General features: G+C 44.0%; 1 pseudogene; it reads right to left on the reverse strand.

The window, feature by feature from the left end:
* Positions 1-3223: 3223 nt before the first annotated feature.
* On the reverse strand, positions 3224-4085 carry LOC118615810 (annotated as a pseudogene).
* Between the last annotated feature and the right edge of the window lie 15126 nt (positions 4086-19211).

Consider the following 19211-nt stretch of genomic DNA (forward strand, 5'->3'; position numbering starts at 1 on the left):
AAAAAAACAACTTTCCGGCTAGTGTGGCCCAGTGGTTGAGCATTGACCCATACAGCAAGAGGTCGCTGGTTTGATTCCTGGTCAGGACACATGCCCAGGTTGTGGGCCCGACCCCCAGTGGGGGACACGCAGGAGACGACCAATTGATGTTCTTTTTCATCAATATTTCTCTCTCTCTCTCCCTCTAAAATCAATAAAGGAAAAAAAAAACAACTGTCTCCAGACATTGCCAATATCTATTAGGGGGCATCCTCACCCAAGGATATGCCTGGTTAAGAACCCCTTGTTTAACATAGCTGATTTACTTTAACCTCAAAGCCTTTGCATGTGCCATGAATGCCCCATTCTTTGTCCTTCAGCTTAAATGCCACTTCCTGAGAGGCTCCCCTTTACCCTCTCATTACTCGATGACCTCCCATGTTATTCTGATGTTATTACCCTATTTTAATTCTCTGCATGGTACTCACCACCAGCTAATTTTCTTCTTTGCTTGTTTACTGGTTGTTATCTCCTGAGAGAATATGACTTCCACAAGTGAAGGAACTTGTCTGCCAAGGTTGGCGTGCCTGGCACATAGTAGGTGCTTAGTAAATAATTGTCACATTAACAAGCTCATCCACAACTATCCATCTTTCTCAACTCCTGTTTGCCACTGCAGACAATTAAGCAGGACTGGACTGCCCTGGGAAGGACTGAGGCCCTTACAACAACTGCCTTCTGGTTCTTCTCGGGGGCTCCAGCCTCCCTCTTACTTCTGCTGATGGTGGAAAGGCCGGTTTAGAATCCTCTAGGGAAGTAGGTTGGAGAAGAAAGTTTTTTTCGGCTCAGCACTAGTCCGGAGGCAACACCCCGGCAACCCCAGTAACTTTTGTCTTAGGTATTTCACAGGTCTCTCCCTGCCAATTCCCCCAGCAACTGGGATAATGAAAGAAATGTGTGGTTCTCAAGGCTCCGGCTTAGCTGGGCACTTAGCCAGACTTGGCAGTTAACTGTTGTGTGCCAGGCTAATATAGTCGATATAGAGATGCCATTGTTGGGAGTCCATGAGATGCCAGCTGGTTGGCCTTTGGCATCGGCAGTCCACACACAACTCAAGAGGTGGATATTATGAACCTGTACCATGGATAAAGAAATGAGGTCCAGAAAACTGAGACCCCTTTTATGTGTCACTCTGAACTCAAGTTTTCTCAACAATCTCCTGGGTTGGCAAGAGAATAAAATGCACGTGTATAGTGAGCCTAGCACTACTCTAGGGTCATGCAAAAGGCCCACAAAATGTTGGCCATGATTAATTACTATGTTACCAGGCTCACTCAACAAGTGGCAAAGTCAGGAATCAGCATCTCTGGTGACGGTGTTCCAGCAAGCACTAATAAGATCTAAGTCTCTAGATCAGGGTTTCTCATCCTTGGCACTGCTGATATTTGGGGCTGGATCATCCTCTGGGGTGGGGCTGTCCTGTGCACTGCAGAATGTTGATCAGAATCAGAATTCTACCCCCCCCCCCAGATTCCAGGGGCACCACCGCTCCCAACGTTGCTCGCTGTTCCCTGGGGAGAGAGCAGAGTCCCCACCTTCATCCTCTGGTTGAGAACCACTGCTTCATCATGTTATATATTCATGTTACTGTAATCATGTTGCTCTATGTTGAGTAACTCTTAAGTTTCAGGTTCAAATATACATACTCTCCAATACTCCTAGTGACCTGGAGACTTCAGTTTGCTACCCTGGTTTAGCAATGATGAAAAACAGCGTTGGCCCTGGCTGGTTTGGCTCAGTGGTTGGAGTGTTGGCCCATGGACCAGAGAGGCCCGGGTTCAGTTCCCGCTAAGGACACGTACCTCGGTTGCAATTTGTCCCCAGCCCTGGTTGGGTCGTGTGGGAGGCAACCACTCGCTGTGTCTCTCACATGTAGGTGTTTCTCTCTCTTTCTCTCCTCCTCCTCCCTCCTCTCTCTCAAGATAAATGAAAAAAAAAAAAAAGTCCTCAGGTGAGGATAAAAAAAAACAGCTTCAGCCCTGGCCGGTTTGGCTCAGCGGTTAGAACGTCGGCCTGAGGTCCAGAGAGACCCGGGTTCGGCTCCCACTGAGGGCATGTACCAAGGTTGCAGTTTGTCCCCGGCCCTGGTTGGGTTGTGCGGGTGGCAACCACTCGATGTGTCCCTTTCACGTCGATGTCTCTCTCTCTCTCTGTCTCTCTCTCTCTCTCTCTCTCTCCCTCCCACTCTATCTGAACAAAAATATGGAAAAATGTCCTCGGGTGAGGATAAAAAAAAAACAAAAAACAAAACAAAAAACCAGCTTCAGAAAAATTCAGTAATTTGCCCGAACTGAGCCTATTTGTTGGCCATCTTGAAACCTGTGAGTATTAAAAGAATTCTTGTTAAAGTTTTAAGTGTGATAATGGTATTGTTAGATTTTTAAAGAATCTTTATCTTTTGAAGACACATAATAAAAATATTTACAGAATGATAAGATATATAGAATGACTGAAATTTGCTTAGAAATAATCCTGGATGGCAATGAGGACCGAGTGAAGTTAGCTAGGGGGTGATGGCGATCAGGGCTGGGACTGGGGGCTCCTGATATGATTCTGCCTACTTTTGGGTATGAAATTCTCCATAGTAAAAGTGTAAAATATTCTTCCATCTGTGCTCTTAGGGAATAGTCATGATTATTTTGTATTGAGTAGGTGCTGAGTACGAGGCCAGGGGATTTCCATAACTCTGTCATTCTCTAACACCTAACGTCATCATCCTCACCTTACAGAAGAGAAATCCAGGTTGGGAGATGTTAATAAACGGAATCACACACTCAGCCTCCCAGGAGGTGCCCGCGCTGAACATGATTGGGGAAGCAGCGCCCCCTGGAGGCCAGCACAGGCGCTGTCACGTGAATGGGCAGAAGTTCCTGTAACCCAGCGGGGTAGGAGGGTGAGGCAGCTGAGACATAGTCCTGAGGCACAACATTCCGGGTAGGGGGGCCACAAGAAAAAAAAATCAGTAAAGATACATAAATAATATTTTTTAAAATTTTATATTGTGGTAAAAGGATAACTATTTTAATGCAATTTAAAAAAATCAAAATCAATGCAGAAAAAATTCGCAATAAATGAAATGTCACAATTCTTTAAATTAATTAGTTAATTAATTAATTTATTTATTTTAGACGTTATTTTCCATCAACCTTATTTCCACTCTGTTCAGAGACTGTGGAAGAACAGCTTAAGACCACTCAGTGGTTGTTCCTACCCATTCAGGGGCCTGAGCAGTGGGGGCTGCAGACCAGTCTTCAGTGGCAGGCTGAGCACTCCAGTCTTCAATAGGAAACTGCTCACTGGACACAGAGGGCACCTGCCCGCCTTCAGACCTGTCTGCCCCCTCCAGCTGAGCAGCAGTGAACTCGGGAGCTGGAGCAGCCCATTCACCCTGAAATTCCTCCTTGGCCACAGCCTTTCAGCAGCGGCCTGCTCTTCCTTTTCAATCTCTTCAGGATCTCTGTAGAAGTAAAGACCAGGCATGACCTCCCGTGGGTGTTCACCAGAGATGGTGCCACGCATGCGCAGTACTTCCCGGGCCAGCATCCACCACATCAGACCCCCTGAGTGAGCCCCCTTGTTGTTGCTGCAGGGATGGCAATGTCCACCTAGCGCAGAGGAGAGCCTGTGTTACACAGAGCAGTGGTCGGCAGGTTAACATAAGATGCCTCTGTGAGAGGCTGGTGGTCAGAAGTCTCGGCTCCGAGAGGCTGCCTGGATCTGGTTGGTGAAGGTTCCAGGAGTGAAGTGGCAGCAATGGGAGTGGCTCCAGTGGCAGCAGCAAACTTCAGCATAGCTCGTTGGCCAGTGTTCCTGGACGATATGACGCTGACATCAGCAGGGTTTCCAATGGCAACAATGGCACGAGCTGCCAGGAGGATCTTCTCCCAGGTTTTCTTCAGATTTATGATGTAGATGTCATCACTTTTCCTTCCATAGATGTACTGTTCCATTTGGAAGTCAAGGTTGGTGCCACCTAAGTGGGTTCCTGCTGAAAGGAATTTGAGGACATCCGCCTCCATTTGCAGGACATCCAGGGCTCCAGACATTGCGAAAGTTTCCCTTTAAGTTCCGTGGGAACAAGAACAATGCCGTATGGGACCCTCTCTGGGTAGCGTGGAAAGGCGAAATGTCACAATTTTAAATAAAGTGAGGCAAGTGTGTGAAATATGGAAATCAAGGCTGAATCCTGCTTTTATTTTTCTCATCACGAATTTTTTGCGTTGATTTGGATTTTTTAAAAATATTATTTGTCTGCTAGTTGAAACCATAATGAAATACCACCACCTCATGCCCATGAGGATGGCTAGAGTCAAAAAAGTAGAAAATAACATTCTGTGAAGATGTTGAGGAATTGGAACCCTGTACCCTCCTGTTGGAAATGTAAAATGCGACAATCACTGTGGAAAACAGTCTGTCAGGTCCTTAAAAAGTTAAACACAGAATTAGCACATGATCCAGGAATTGTGCCCCTAGGTATTGTCAACTGATGGCTGTTTGCCGCAGTCCAGCTGCAGCAGGATCCAGGGTATCCCGAAGGTGGTAAGGCGTTGGCGCTGGGAGACTGATGACTACACGACTCAGAGGAAGTGTGACACTGTTCTGATTTATTGCAAGTTTCTATGTGCTTATATACTTTATTTTTTTGGCATAAATTTAACATTTAAGGTTAAAGAAGCAGGGAGTTACATTCCATAGTACCAGGATATTAGTTTCATTTTTATTAGAATTAATTTATAACTTTTTGTGTTTATAGATACGAAGAAGGGAGTAGAGTAACCTGTAAGGTGAGACAGAGTTTTCTATAAGCCCTTTGTCTGAGATTACTAGTTGACCTTTATTTAAAATCTGGTTCTGGCCCTGGCCGGTTTGGCTCAGCGGTTAGAGCATTGGCCTGCGGTCCAGAGAGACCCAGGTTCGGTTCCCGCTAAGGGCATGTACCTCGGTTGCAGTTTGTCCCCGGCCCTGGTTGGTCATGTGGGTGGCAACCACTTGATGTGTCCCTTTCATGTCGATGTTTCTGTCTCTCTCTCTCTTCCTCTCTCTCCCTCCCACTCTATCTGAACAAAAAATGGAAAAATGTCCTCGGGTGAGGATAAAATAAATAAATAAATAAATAAAATCTAGTTCTGAGTTTTAAGATCAGCTAGTTTTTTTATTTACCTCCCTAGCTAACTCAGGACAACATCTCTTATAAAACCTATCCAATTGCATGATTGAGATTTCTTTTGTTCCCATGTGTGTAAACACCAAGGGGACCTTGGCGTGCCAATCGTTCCCTGAAGGCAAGCTTGCGTAAGGAACATGTAGTCCATCTTTGTTAACTATTCTTATTCTATCTTCATTATATGCTCCTGTAAAGGGCAAGGGAGGGTCAGGAATCTTTTGTACACTTCTAGCCCCTCTAGGTGTGTACCATAGTTTTCCTTTTATCCAATAGGCTATATAAGGAAACCCTTGAACAGTGGGTAGGGGTCGATACAATTTTCTTTTATTCTCTTGAAATAGTCTTTCTATCTGGGGAGGAGGCACAGGAGTATAAGGTGCCTCCATTAGTTCTACCTGTCATAATTCATCCATGAATTGTTTATTAGGGTCTTTTGGGGAAAAACTTTTACCTAATTGAATTAGTTAATTATTAAGACAGTCTGGACATGCAGTAGTGGCTGTTTCAGGGGATGCTGGAGTTTCTTCAGAATTTAATTGAAGAGGCATGATTTCAGATACATTGTTTGTTACTCCCAGGTTAGTCATATAGTAGAATAATAATTATTATAATTCCCGTAATATCGATTAATCCCACCCCCATGCTACGTCCTCTTCCTAGAAGATGCATTTTTTGAAGCTTTCTTCTCCATATCTGGACTTTGTCAGACAATATCGTTGGAAGAGGACGCAGCAGCTGTTGGTGCCAATTCAATGCCAACAGGAACCCCCAATTTGAGGTGTGGTGAAGAAGGAAACTTCATTCAGTGTAAACATCTCAATTATGAAATAGTATAGCTGTGAGGCAGCCCTGGGGCAAGGTGGCTCTCTCCAACTAAGAAACACAGTCTTCAGTTTTACGTGGAAAGGGAAAAGTGCTTTCCCAGAGCCAGAGGAGAGCTGACTCATAGAGAGAGAAGTCCAGGAATGGTCCGTCCTCATACAAAGGAGGGCTCCAACTCTTCAGTTTGATTGGTCCAAAAAGCACTGTCCTGATTGTTCAGAATGGAGCCCCTCTGATTGTGCAACTATGGGGCTATAGTTATACAGTTCCGATTGGATGGGCAAAGTCTCAGTCCTACTGGTTGAAATACAATTCCAGAAACTCTTTTATAAGGATTGGTTCAGATGGCAAGAACATAGTGCAGGCAGGCCGTTCAGTGCAGGCTTCTCCCGAAGTTCTGCTTTTGTGAGAGGCCTCTGTTTACCTCTCACAAAAGCAGAGCTACAAGGGTCTGTTTTTAAATTTGAACCCAGAAGCCCTTCTTGGTAGGTATCTTCTTTCTCAGAGTCAACAATATACACCCAAGAGAATCTAAAACAGGTATTCAAAGAAATCCTTATACACACATGTGCATAGCAGCATTATTCACAGTTTCCAGAAGGTAGAAACAAACCCAGGTGTCCACTGACTGATGAATCGATAAACAAAGTGTGGTCCATCCACACAATGGAATATTATTCAGCTGTAAAAAGGAATGAAATAATGACATATACTACAACATGGATGAACTTCAAAAACATTATGCTGTGGAGAGAAGCCAGACACAAAAGGCCACATGGTGTATGGTTCTATTTATATGAAATGTCCAGAACAAGCAAATGCATAGCGACATAAAGTGGATTCGTGGTTGCCAGCAGTTTGGGGAAGGAGTTTGGGGAGTGACTTCAATGGGGATAGGATCTCCTTTGGGCATGATGAAATGTTCTGGAACTAGCTAATAGTGGTAGTTGCACAACATTGTGAATGTACTAAGTTCCACTGCACTGCACACTTAAAATTGATTAATTTTATGTTATGTGAATTTAACCTCAACTTTAAAAAATGAATTTAAGCCCTGGCTGGTTTGGCTCAGCGGTTACAGCGTTGGCCTGCAGACCAGAGAGTTCCTGGGTTTGGTTCCGCTTGCTTGCAGTTTGTCCCCGGCCCTGGTTGGGGTTGTGTGGGTAGCAACCACTTGATGTGTCTCTCTCACACTGATGTTTCTTTCTCTCTCTCTTCTCTCCCTCCTACTCTATCTGAAGATAAATGCAAAAATGTCCTCGAGGTCCTCAGGGGAGGATAAAACATAAATAAGTAAGTAAATAAATAAATAAATATATAAAATATAAATTATAAAAAAAAAAAATTTAAGCCCTGGCAGGTTTGGCTCAGCCGTTAGAGTGTCAGCCCACAGACCAGAAAGTTATGTTTCGGTTCCCGCAAAGGGTGTTTACCTCGGTTGCGGTGCATCCCCGGACCCAGTTGGGGTCAGGCAGGTGGCAGCCAGTTGGTATGTCTCTCTCACATCTATGTTTCTCTCTCTCTCTTCCTCCCTCTGTCCCTCCCGCTCTATCTGAAGATAAATGCAAAAACAAAATGTCCTCGGGTGAGAATAAAATAAAAAAAGGATTTAAATTGGAAAAATTAGCTTGATCACTAGTTGTTGATTTTTTGCACCCCAATTGTCTTGCCAGAGGTGAGTGCCTCTCCCCAGTCTTGGCTTGGATCCCGTCTCCCTCTGAGTGTTGCCGGTTCACAGATGGGGAAACCAGGTCCATTGTTGTCTGTATTTTGAATTAATCACTTTAATGTGGTTTAATTTAAGCCTCATGCCAACCCTTGTTGGTGACCACATTTAGCCACCTGTATCCCCGGCTGATCTGTGCCCTATCCTGGAAGTCTCTGGCTTGTTTCCTCTCCCAATGCCTTGCACTGAACTTAACCTGGCAGGGTCTAGAATGACAGTCCTTTGGAAATCAACAGTTGGCCTAATGTTTGCCCTGTGGTTCCTAAGTTTTTGGGGTCACAGATCACACTTTATCCTCCACAATAAAAGCCTGGGACCCTTTTCTAGAAAATGACGTGCACACAATTTTGCCTATAATCTTAGGCAGTCCATAGAATCTCTAATTCCTGTCCTTGGATTTGAAAGAGGCCAATGAAGTCCAGCTTAAGGAGCTCTAAATCAGATCAATACTCTGGGATTCAACCATTTAAGGAACAAACAACAGCATAGTTTGTACATCTTTTTCCCACCCCATTCATTTTATCATGTTCTTTTATAATGTACATACAGTAAAATAGACTTTTATTTCCAGTGTGAATTTTAGCTGAGTTTTGAGGCATGTACAGATTCACGTACTCACCACCACAATCAGGATACTGACCTGAACAGCTCTGTCATCCCCAAAAGCTCCCTCACTCTGTCACCTTTGTACTCATATACCTCCCCACCCCCTGGCAACCATTGATGTGTTCTCTGTCATGATAGGTGTGTCTATTGGAGAAAGTCACATGTATGTAATCATATGACATGCAACCTTCTGAGACAGGTTTATTTTACTCAGAGCAATGCTTTTCAGATTCATCCAGATTGTCCTGTGTATTAAAAGTTCTCTCCATTTCATGTACCAGTCTCTGTCCAGTCATGATATTTGGGTGATGGATTTGTTTCCTGGGCATGCCATAACAAAGTGCCACAACCTGGGGGGCTTAAAACAACACAAATTTGTTCTTTCATGGTTCTGGAGGAGGACAGAAGTCTGAAATCAAGGTGTCAGCAGGGCTATAATTCCTCTGAAGCCTCTGGGGAAGGATCCTCCCTTGCCTCTTCCAGCTTCTGGTGATAGCTGTCAATCCTTGGTGTTCCTTGGCTTGGAAACTCATCACTCCAATCTCTGCCTCCATCATCATACGGCCTACTCCTCCTTATATATGAGTTCAACTTTCCTCTTCTAGTAAGGACAGCAGTCACCTTGGATTAGGGCCCCACCTTGTGGCCTCAACTTAACTTGATGACATCTGCAAAGATTCTGTTTCTAAATAAGGTCACATTCATAGGTGTTGGAGGTTAGGGCTTCAACATATCTTTTAGGGAGACACAATTCACCCCATAAAATGTGACTCCATGTTTGTGTGTGTGTGTATATGTAGTTCTATAACTTCATTCAACAATCACCAGTTAGTTCTCATCCACATTAAATTTTTATAGATTTTTTAAAAGAGAGGACAGGTACGTAGGTAACCAATGTATAGAGTTTGTTTGGTGAATCTTCGTCCTCATTACGAATTCTGGACAACCACACCCGGATACCATACGGAACATTCTTTATTTCTTTGGCTCAGACAGCTTTGTTGAGCCAGGCGTCAGTGAGCACAGCTAGAGTTCCCATCTCTTTTATGGCAAATTTCTAGATTTCTTTGAGTGTCCTAGAGTCATCCTTCTAAAAACCCACTCCATGAATGCATTTGTGAAAGATGATGGTGTATTTTCTGGTCACTACCTTGTTGATGGCTAAATGCCCTTCTCACCACCATTCTTTGTGGGAGCCATTCTGCCAGGCCCAGGTTGGAAAAAGTCTATGTCTTCTTAATATTTTGCATGACAAGGTGGAAAGTACATATAAAGCCCTCCAACTGAGTTTTAAGTTCAATGACTGTCTCTAGGAAAAGTACTTGAACAAACTCTGGAGTCCAACCTGGCCTTTTTTTCAGGGAGCACCATTTTTCTTGAAATGTCTAACAAACTATGGGTTAGACTTAGCTGTTAGGCAGACACTTTCTCAAAAGTGAATAAAATGAGCCTGTCACTCCAAGGAAAACAACTGTCGGTTATTGTTGCCAAGATAAAATTCAAGCTTTCAAGAGAAAATCAGAATTTTCGAAAATCTGTATCCACCACTGTGAACTTGACTGCTTTCTGATACTTAAAAGCTTGTCTGGCCCTGGCCTGTTTGGCTCAGCGGTTGGAGTGTGTCGGCCTGCAAACCAGAGAGTCCTGGGTTCGGTTCCCACTAAGGGCACATACCAAAAAAAAAAGCTTGTCTGGCTAGATCGGTGGTGATATTAAAGAATGTGAGCCCAGGTGGGGAGGGAGGGGGAGGGGAGAATCAGTGGGGGAGGGGGGGGAGAAACATCTGTAACAAAAATAAATTAATTAATTAAGAAAAAAATAAATAAAATTTATTTGGAAATTTAAAAAAAAAAGAAAATGTTTCAAATTGAGACTTTAAAAAAAAGGATGTGAGCCCAGCTGGTGTGGCTCAGTGGTTGAGCATCGACCCGTGCACCAAGAGGTCACCAGTTTGATTTCCTGTCAGAGCACATGCCCAGGTTGTGTGCCAAATCCCCAGTGGGGGGCATGTGGGAGGTGCAGGAGGAGGCCAATCGATGTTCTCTTTCATCGATTTTCTCTCTCTCTCTCTCCCTCTCCCTTCCTCTCTCTCTAAAATCAATAAAGGAAAAAAAAAAAAGAAGAATGTGACTCTCTGGCCCTGGCCAGTGTTGCTCAATTGGTTGACCACTGTCCTGTGCACCAAGAGGTCTCCAGTTCAATTCCCTGTCAGGGCATGTATCCGGGTTGCAGGTTCTATCCCCAGTAGGGGGCACGCAGAAGGCAGGCGATCCATGTTTCTTTGTGTCTCTCTCCCATTAATGTTTTTCTCTCCTTCTCCCTTCCTCTCTCTCTAAAATCAATTTAAAAAGACTGTGACTCTCTGACATTGAATAATAAAATGTGACAACCTCACATAACTGATGCATGATGTTACAATCATTGTGGAGAGGGGTCCATTCAGAGTGCAAGACAGACCAACAGATTTTTGTTTGTTTTCAAATGTCCCTTTTTTGCTTTCCTTTCCTTTTTTAAAAACTGAATTTATTGGGTAACATTGATTAATAAAACTATACAGTAAGACTGATAGATTTTATTTTTTAATTTTTTTCTTTATTGATTTTAGAGAGAGAGGAAGGGAGAGGGAGAGAAAAATGGAAACACTGATGAGAGAGAACATCGATTGGCCACCACCTGCATGCCCCCCACTGGGGATTGCGCCCACAACCTGGGCATGTGCCCTAACCAGGAATCAAACCTGAGACCTCTTGGTGCATGGGTCGACGCTCAACCACTGAGCCACACCGGCCAGGCAAAACCAATAGATTTTAATGGAGCCAAGTGTAGATCTGCTAAAATGATATGTCCATGTCCTATCCTCCAGAACCTGTGAATGTGACCTTATTTGGAAAAAGTCTTTGCAGGTGTAATTAGTTTAGAGATGTCAATATAAGATCATCCTGGATGACCAAGATGGGCCCTAAATCTAATGACAAGTGTCCTTAGAAGAGGAGGAGAAGACAGGGACGCAGAGGAGGAGAAGGCTATGTGACAATAGAGGAAAACAATTGGAGTGATGTGGCCACCAGCTGAGGATCCCCTGGAGCCACCAGAAGCTGGAAGAGGCCAAGAAGGGTCCTCCCCTGGAGAGGCATGTTGTAAGGACTGCATATTGTTTGTAGAGTCTCCATATTAGATAAAGATATAAAATTTAGATATAAGGTATAAGAAAGAACAAAATGAACATATACCCACCATCTAGTAAACTTTTTCTATAAAGGACCAGGAAGCAAATATTTTCAGCTTTTCAGATCAGTGTCTGGCTCAATTATTCAACTTTCTCATTGTAGCTCAAAGCAGCCATAGAAAATGTGTAAACAAACAAGTGTGCATGTGTGTCAATGGCACTTTGTTTCTGACACTGACATTTGTATTTCACAAAATTTTCTTTTATTTTTTATTTTTAAAGCCCATGAAATCATTGACTAAGGCAGTGACCATCATGAGCATTATTATTATTTTTTCTTTATTGATTTTTAGAGAGAGAGAGGAAGAGAGAGAAATATTTATCAGAAAGAACATAAATTGGCTGCCTCCTACATGCCCCCCACTAGGGATTTGGCCCACAACCTAGGTATGTGTCCTAACCAGGAATCAAACCCTCAGCCTTTTGGTGTACAGGACAATGCTCCAACCAACAGAGCCACCTGGCTAGGGCTGAATTTCACATAATTTTCACTTGTTATGAAATAGGCTTCCTCTTTGAATTCCCCCATCCCCCACCCCCACCCCCTTTCAAAAAAGGTAAAATCCTGCCCGGCTGATGTGGCTCAGTGGTTGAGCATTGACCCATGCACCAAGAGGTCGCCAGTTCAATTCTCAGTCAGGGCACATGCCCAGGTTGTGGGCCCGACCCCCCAGTATGGGGCATACAGGAGGTGGCCAATCGATGTTCTCTCTCATCGATGTCTCTATCTCTCTCCCTCTCCCTTCTTCTCTCTCTCTAAAAAAATCAATTTAAAAAATGTATTTATAAAAATGTAAAATCCATTTTTAGCTCATGGGTCATACAAAATCAGATGACCCTGATCTAGCTTAAGAAATAGAACATTTCCAGTATTTGAAAGCTCCCTGTACCCCACCCAGTTATTTCTCTTTCCCTCTTTCCACAAAGGGAAGCCATGATATTGCATTTTGTGTTCATCATTCTCTTAGTTTGTGTGATGGTTTTACTGTATAAATATGCATCCCAAAACAATATACTGTTAGGTTTGTATGATTTTTTGCTGTTATATAAAGGGGAACCTGCTGTAAGTATTCTGACACTTGCTTTTTACACTCAAGGTGGTTTTGAGATTTGTTCATGCTATAGTTTGTTCATTTTCAATGCTGTATGGTAACCTATCGTATGACTATAGAGCGATTTGCTCATCCTCCTGTTGATGGGCATTACTGTTTCTAATGTGTTTGTTGTTGTTTTTCATTAGAACATGCTGGAATATTCTGGAGGGCTTTGAAACCATAGTCAGAGGTGGTCAGACTGATGGATTAGAAAAGGGATCATCCCGCCCTGGCCGGTTTGGCTCAGCGGTTAGAGCATCAGCCTGCGGTCCAGAAAGACCCGGGGCTCGGTTCCCGTTAAGGGCACGTACCTCGGTTGCAGTTTGTCCCTGGCCCTGGTTGAATCGTGCAGGTGGCAACCACTCGATGTGTCCCTTTCATGTTGATGTTTCTCTCTCTTTCTCTCTCTCTCCCTCCCACTCTATCTGAACAAAATATCAGGGGAAAAAATGTACTCAGTTGAGGATAAGAAAAAAAAAAAAAAAAGAAAAGGGATCATCCCCAGCTATCTCTGTAATAATGAGAGGTAGTGGATTGTGGCTCAGATTGGAGCACAGATGGGGAAACTGAGGCTGAGTGGTTAGATGATAACCACGACACATAGTATTCATGAGTGTGGAAGGCAGCCTCTAAGATAGTCCCTGATGGCCCTGGCCGGTTTGGCTCAGCGGTTAGAGCTTCAGCCTGCAGTCTGGAGAGACCCGGCTTCGGTTCCCGCTAAGGGCACATACCTTGGCTGCAGTTTGTCCCCGGCCCTGGTTGGGTCGTGCGGGTGGCGGCCACTCAATGTTTCACTTTCACGTCGATGTTTCTCTCTCTCTCTTCCTCTCTCTCCCTCCTGCTCTATCTGAATAAAAAGTGGAAAAATGTCCTCGGGTGAGGATAAAAAAAAAAATAATAATAAGATAGTCCCTGATGATCTCCATCTCCTGTTTACCAAATATTCACATGTCCACGCTGTGGTCTCCATCTGGAATACTTTCCAAGACATCTTTTAATCCTCCCTGTGTATTTCAAGGCCCCAGACAAATCTCTCTCCTTCAGGAAGCCCTCCTTGACTTCTGAGTCCCCAGGGCACTTCCTTTCCTCTCCCAGGGCACTCCTTACAGCAAGGCATAGGCCTTTGCATCTCTGTTTTTGAAGAGTGCAGCTTAGGGACAGACACAGTAAGCCTCAGCAAGTGTTTGTTGAATGAATTCATGTCTACTCTGATGTTATAGACTCAATTTTTGTGTCCCCTCAAATTCATATGTTAAAATCCTAACTCCTACCTGGCTGGTATGGCTCAGTGACTGAGCGTCGACCCATGCACCAAGATTTCGTTGGTTCGATTCCTGGTCAGGGCACATGCCCAAGTTATGGCCAAATCTCCAGTGCGGGGCATGGAGAAGGCGGACAATCGATGTTCTCTCTCATCAATGTTTCTATCTCTCTCCCTCTCCCTTCCTCTCTCTCTAAAAATCAATAAAGAAAAATATTATTTAAAAAATCCTAACTCCCAACATGATAGTATGTGGAGATGAGCCTTTGAGATTGAACATCAATTGGCCGCCTCCAGCATGCCCCCCACTGGGGATTTGGCCCACAACCTGGGCATGTGCCCTGACCAGAAATCAAATCAGCAACCTCTTGGTGCATGGGTCAATACTCAACCACCGAGCCACATTGGCTGGGTTGGAGGTGGGCCTTTGAGAAGTGATTAGTATTAGATTATGTCATGAGAGTGGGTCCCTCATGCTGGGTGCTCTTATAAAATGAGGAGATGATGAAAGATCTCTCTCTGCTCTCTGCCATGTGAGGTTACAAGGAGAACACAGCCATCTGCAAACCAAGAAGAGAACCCTTACCAGATATTGGATATGCCAGTGCCTTGATCTTGAACTTCCCAGACTCCCAAACTGTAAGAAACATCTGTTTTTGTTTTTTGTTTTTAATATGTTTTTATTGCCCTGGCCAGTTTGGCTCAGAGGTTAGCGCGTCAGCCCACGGACCGGAGAGTCCTGGGTTCAGTTCCCACTAAGGGCACGTAACTCGGTTGAAGTTTGTCCCTGGCCCCGGTTGGGGTTTTGTGGGTGGCAACCAGTTGATGTATCTCTCTCACATCGATGTTTCTCTCTCTCTCTTTCTCTCTCTCTCCCTCCCGCTCTATCTGAGGATGAATGCAAAAGTGTCCTCGGGTAAGGATAAAAAAATATAAATAAATAAATAAGTTTTTATTGATTTTTTAGAGAAAAAAAGAAGGGAGAGAGAGAGAGAAACATGGATGTCAGAGAGAAACATTGATCAGCTGCCTCCAGCACAACCCCCACTGGGGATCAAGCCCAAAACCCGGGCGTGTGCCCCAACCAGGAGTCAAACCAGACCTCTCAGTCCACGGGACAATGCTCAATCCACTGAGCCACACCGGCCAAGCGAAATGTCTGGTGTTTAAGCCACCCAATCTATGGTAATTTGTAATAGCATTCTGAGTAGACTAAAACACCTGACTGATTATGGTCTATTTTTATAGAGGAAACAGGGACACTTGAGGGATGGTGAGATGCCCATTTGTAACATGACAGAGTCAGATACAGCTCTCTTGGTTTTACCTAGTTATTTGTACTATCTACTTATTCTACGAATTATCATATATTTAGAGTTGAAAATGCGGTAGGCCGTTAGACACAAAGGAGAGTAAGGACTATGGGCTCGGTGTAGAAGGTCACCAGGGTGGAACGCCCCGGGTGACTAGCAAAGGACAATTGCAGAGTGGGATCTTGCCCCCAGGGTGACTTTTCCTCCCCTAGCATATTGGTGATCTTGCAGTTTGGACCCCTTGACCTTTCCTCCCTAGAGATAACATCTAGGCCTCAATTGTATTTTGGCTCCAGGCCCAGAACAGCAGTAAAACCAGACAAGTGACCCCACAGCTGACCTCAGGACCTGTTGCACTGGCTAATGACCCCCTGCCCTGGTACCAAATAATCAATCAAGGGAGATCCCAACGCTGAAAGGACACAACTGGAAAGATACTGAATAGTTTATTGAGATCTTCCCCTGGGACCTCCCCTAAAACCTCCACCATTAATGGAGGAGCCTGGCTCTCTCCTGGGAGCACATCCATGCCTTTCCCCTCCTCCTTTCCCTTCCCCTCCCCCTAAGTGTGCCACCTTGGCCTTCCTCACTTCTAAGCTCCAAGGGCCCTTCCTTTGCCTCTATAACTTGTTTCCTAAGCCCATATCTTCTTTTACTTCTTCTACCTCTGTGATTTTGTAAGTAAAAGTTCTCTTATAGTTTGAGTCTTGGCTCTGAATTCTTTTCTAGCCAGAACTCAAGTACCAAGGATGCTGAACCCAGGTCCTGTCTCATCCTACCAGTATAATATCTGGTACCATTTCCACCACCACCAACAGAAAGAGTCTTAAAAATCATCCAGTCCAGGGATTGGCAAACTTTTCCTACAAAAAGCCACGGTCAATATTTTCAGCTGTGCAGGCCAGGCAGTCTCTGATGACTCAACTCTGCTGTTGTAGGTTAAGAGAGGTCACAGACAATATGTAAACAAATGAGTGTGGCTGTGTGCCAATAAAAGTTTATTTACAAACACAGGTGGTGGGCTGGATTTGGCCCTTGGGCCATAGTTTACCTACAGTTGACCTAGGCCAACATTTCATTTGACAAGGAGGGGTTCACCCAGAGTCACTTGGCAAGTTAGGCGCAAAACCAGAACTCACTTTCAGGCCTGCCAACATCCTGCCTTTGTGCCTTCACTTTGATCTCTCAGTTGGCTTCTGTGGGCTCAGTTAGGTATTAATTTCCTCCACTAACTGAGCTGGGACTTTTTCCAGATGCCTCCAGGCAGGTACCAACAAGAAAGTGCAAGGTGAACAGTTATAACCACCCACGACTGCGGTAACTGTTGGATGGTGGCCTCACCTTTATGGAGCACCTGCTCAGCATCTGAGACTCTGCTAACCTCTCACTACAAGTGTCTTATGCTTCCCTAAAGAGACTCAGAAAAGCGAAGTGTAAAGGAAAAAGCATGAGCTTTGCAATAAGATAGGCCAGAATTTTAATTCTGCCCCACTGTTAGTCCTCCAAGTTGCTTCACAACTGAGCCTAATTTTTTCCCCATAGAATGACCCACTTCAAAGACATACTATTTGTAAAATACCTGCTTATGTGCTTGGCATGTTATGAGCACTTAATAGAAATTTCTAGGTTTAGCTGTGGTCTGGATTTGCTTATGAGGCATGGTGGGTACCTTCTAAGGTGGTCCCTGTGAATCCCAACCCTGGTACCACACCTGTGTATAGTCCCTATTCTTGAATGTAGGAAACCTGGGATTTGCTCCTAAGGAATAGAATACAACAACAAAGGTGATGGGATGTGGGTCCTCAAAAATTTAAATAAAGAATCAGCATATGATCCAGAAATTTCACTTTTTGGTATATATCCAAAAAACTGTAAGCAGGGTCTCAAATAGATACTTGAATACCTGTGTTCATAGCAGCATTAGTCACAACATCTGAAAGGTGGAAGCAACACAAATGTCCATCAACAGGTGAATGGATAAATAAAATGTGTGTATCCACACAATGGAATAGTATTCAACCTTAAAAAGGAAGGAAATTCTGACCCATATCACAACATGGATGAACTTTGAGGACACTACGCTGAGTGAAATAAGTCAATCACAAAAGGGCAAATACTGTGTGATTCCATTTATGTGCACTTTCTAAAATAGTCAGATTCGAGCCTCTTCCGCCCGCCTGCCTCACCCTCCGCTCTGCCTTTCCTCTTAAAATCAGTATTGCTAGCTCAAAGAAACCACTTGGCATAAGCCTGTTTGGCTCATAGGTCTTTTGTTGTTGTTGTTGCCGCTGCTGTTGTTTTTAAGTTAAAAGTCAATCTAAACCCAATAATAATGAAACTGTCAGCAAAAAATAAAATATAACAGTCAGATTCACAGAGAGAGAGAAAGTGGCTGGGGGAGTTAGTATTTCATGTATCAAGTTTTAGTTTTGCAAGATAAAAAGAGTTTTGGAGCTAGATAGTGAGAATGGTTGTGCAACAATGTGAATGTACTTAACACCACTGAACTGTGTATTTTTAGAAATGGTTAAGATGGCCCTGGCCAGCGTGGCTTAGTGGTTGAGCATCAGCCTTTGCACCATAACGTCACCAGTTCCTGTAGCTGTCCAATTTTCCCAACACCATTTATTAAAGAGGCTGTCTTTACTCCATTGTATGCTTTTGCCTCCTTTGTCAAATATTAATTGAGCATAATGTCTTGGGTCCATTTCTGGGTTCTCTGTTCTGTTCCACTGGTCTATATGCCTACTCATAACCAATGGACATGGACAACAAAGCCGGGGACAGGGTGGGGGGGATGGGAAGGAGGGTGTCAATGGGGTTAAAAAGGAGAAACAGCTGTAACAAAAATAAAATTAAAAAAGAACTAAAAAAAAAAAAAAAAAAAAAAAAGGTCACCAGTTCAATTCCTGGTCAGGCCACATGCCCAGGTTGCAGGTTCAGTCCCCAATCAGGGTGTATATGGGAGGCAGCCGATCTATATTTCTCTCTCTCCCTCTCCCTCTCCCTTTCTCTCTCTAAAGTCAATACAAACATATTTTTTAAAAAGAAGAAATGGTTAAGATGGTAATTTTTATGTTGTGTATTTTACAACAATAATAAAAAAATCTTTCTCTCAGCTCATGATCAAAGAATCTACTGAGTGTGACTCCCACAGCTAAAATGAGGCTGAACTTGAGAGCCGGCCTCCAAGTTCTCACACCTGCACGGGGACACAGGATCGGCCTGCCCCTCCAGTCATTCTCAGCCAGGGTGCCCGTGGCTTGCCTACCCTCTTCCCAAAATAGGCTGGAAGACTATTTTGGTACAGTCTGCCCTCTCACAAAATGAGATCTCAGAACATTTGTGCTGGAAGCAGGGAGCCAACTTATCATCAACACCCATCAGGTGCTAGATGAGCCCAAGCAGAAGTCTCAAGACTCACAGAGCTGGTGTTTGTAATCCAATCCAGGCACCCTCCTGGGCCAAGGGCTTTCCAGCCACTCCCGCCAGTCATCCTAAGAGGAAACTGAGGCTCAGAGAAGAGGAGTTTTCTGCCCCATGCCACACACCTCATAGGTGAAAAGCCAGGATGTGAACTGGTCTGAGAAGCTTCAGCGCCTATTGTTTTATCCTTTTCATTTTAAAGTAGAATTCTCAACATACAGTTCTGTAGGTTTTGACAAAGACATAGTTATGGATTCCCCACCACAATCAAGATACAGAACAGTTCCGACACCCTTCCCAAATTCCCCTGGCCTTTTATCAGACCCTCTCTCCTCCCACCCAGCTCCTGGCACCCACTGACCTATTTTCTGTGCCTATAATTTTGCCTTTTCTAAAACATCCTATAATGGGAGCCCATAGGAGGTAGTGAATCTGACTTCTTTCACTTAGCAAATACATTTGAGATTATCCACTTTGCTGTATGTGTCAGAAATTTGTTCTTTTTTTTTTTTTTTAATCACTGAGTAGCATTCC

This window comes from Molossus molossus, unplaced genomic scaffold, assembly GCF_014108415.1.
Source record: "Molossus molossus isolate mMolMol1 unplaced genomic scaffold, mMolMol1.p scaffold_m16_p_4, whole genome shotgun sequence".
NCBI lineage: Eukaryota > Metazoa > Chordata > Mammalia > Chiroptera > Molossidae > Molossus > Molossus molossus.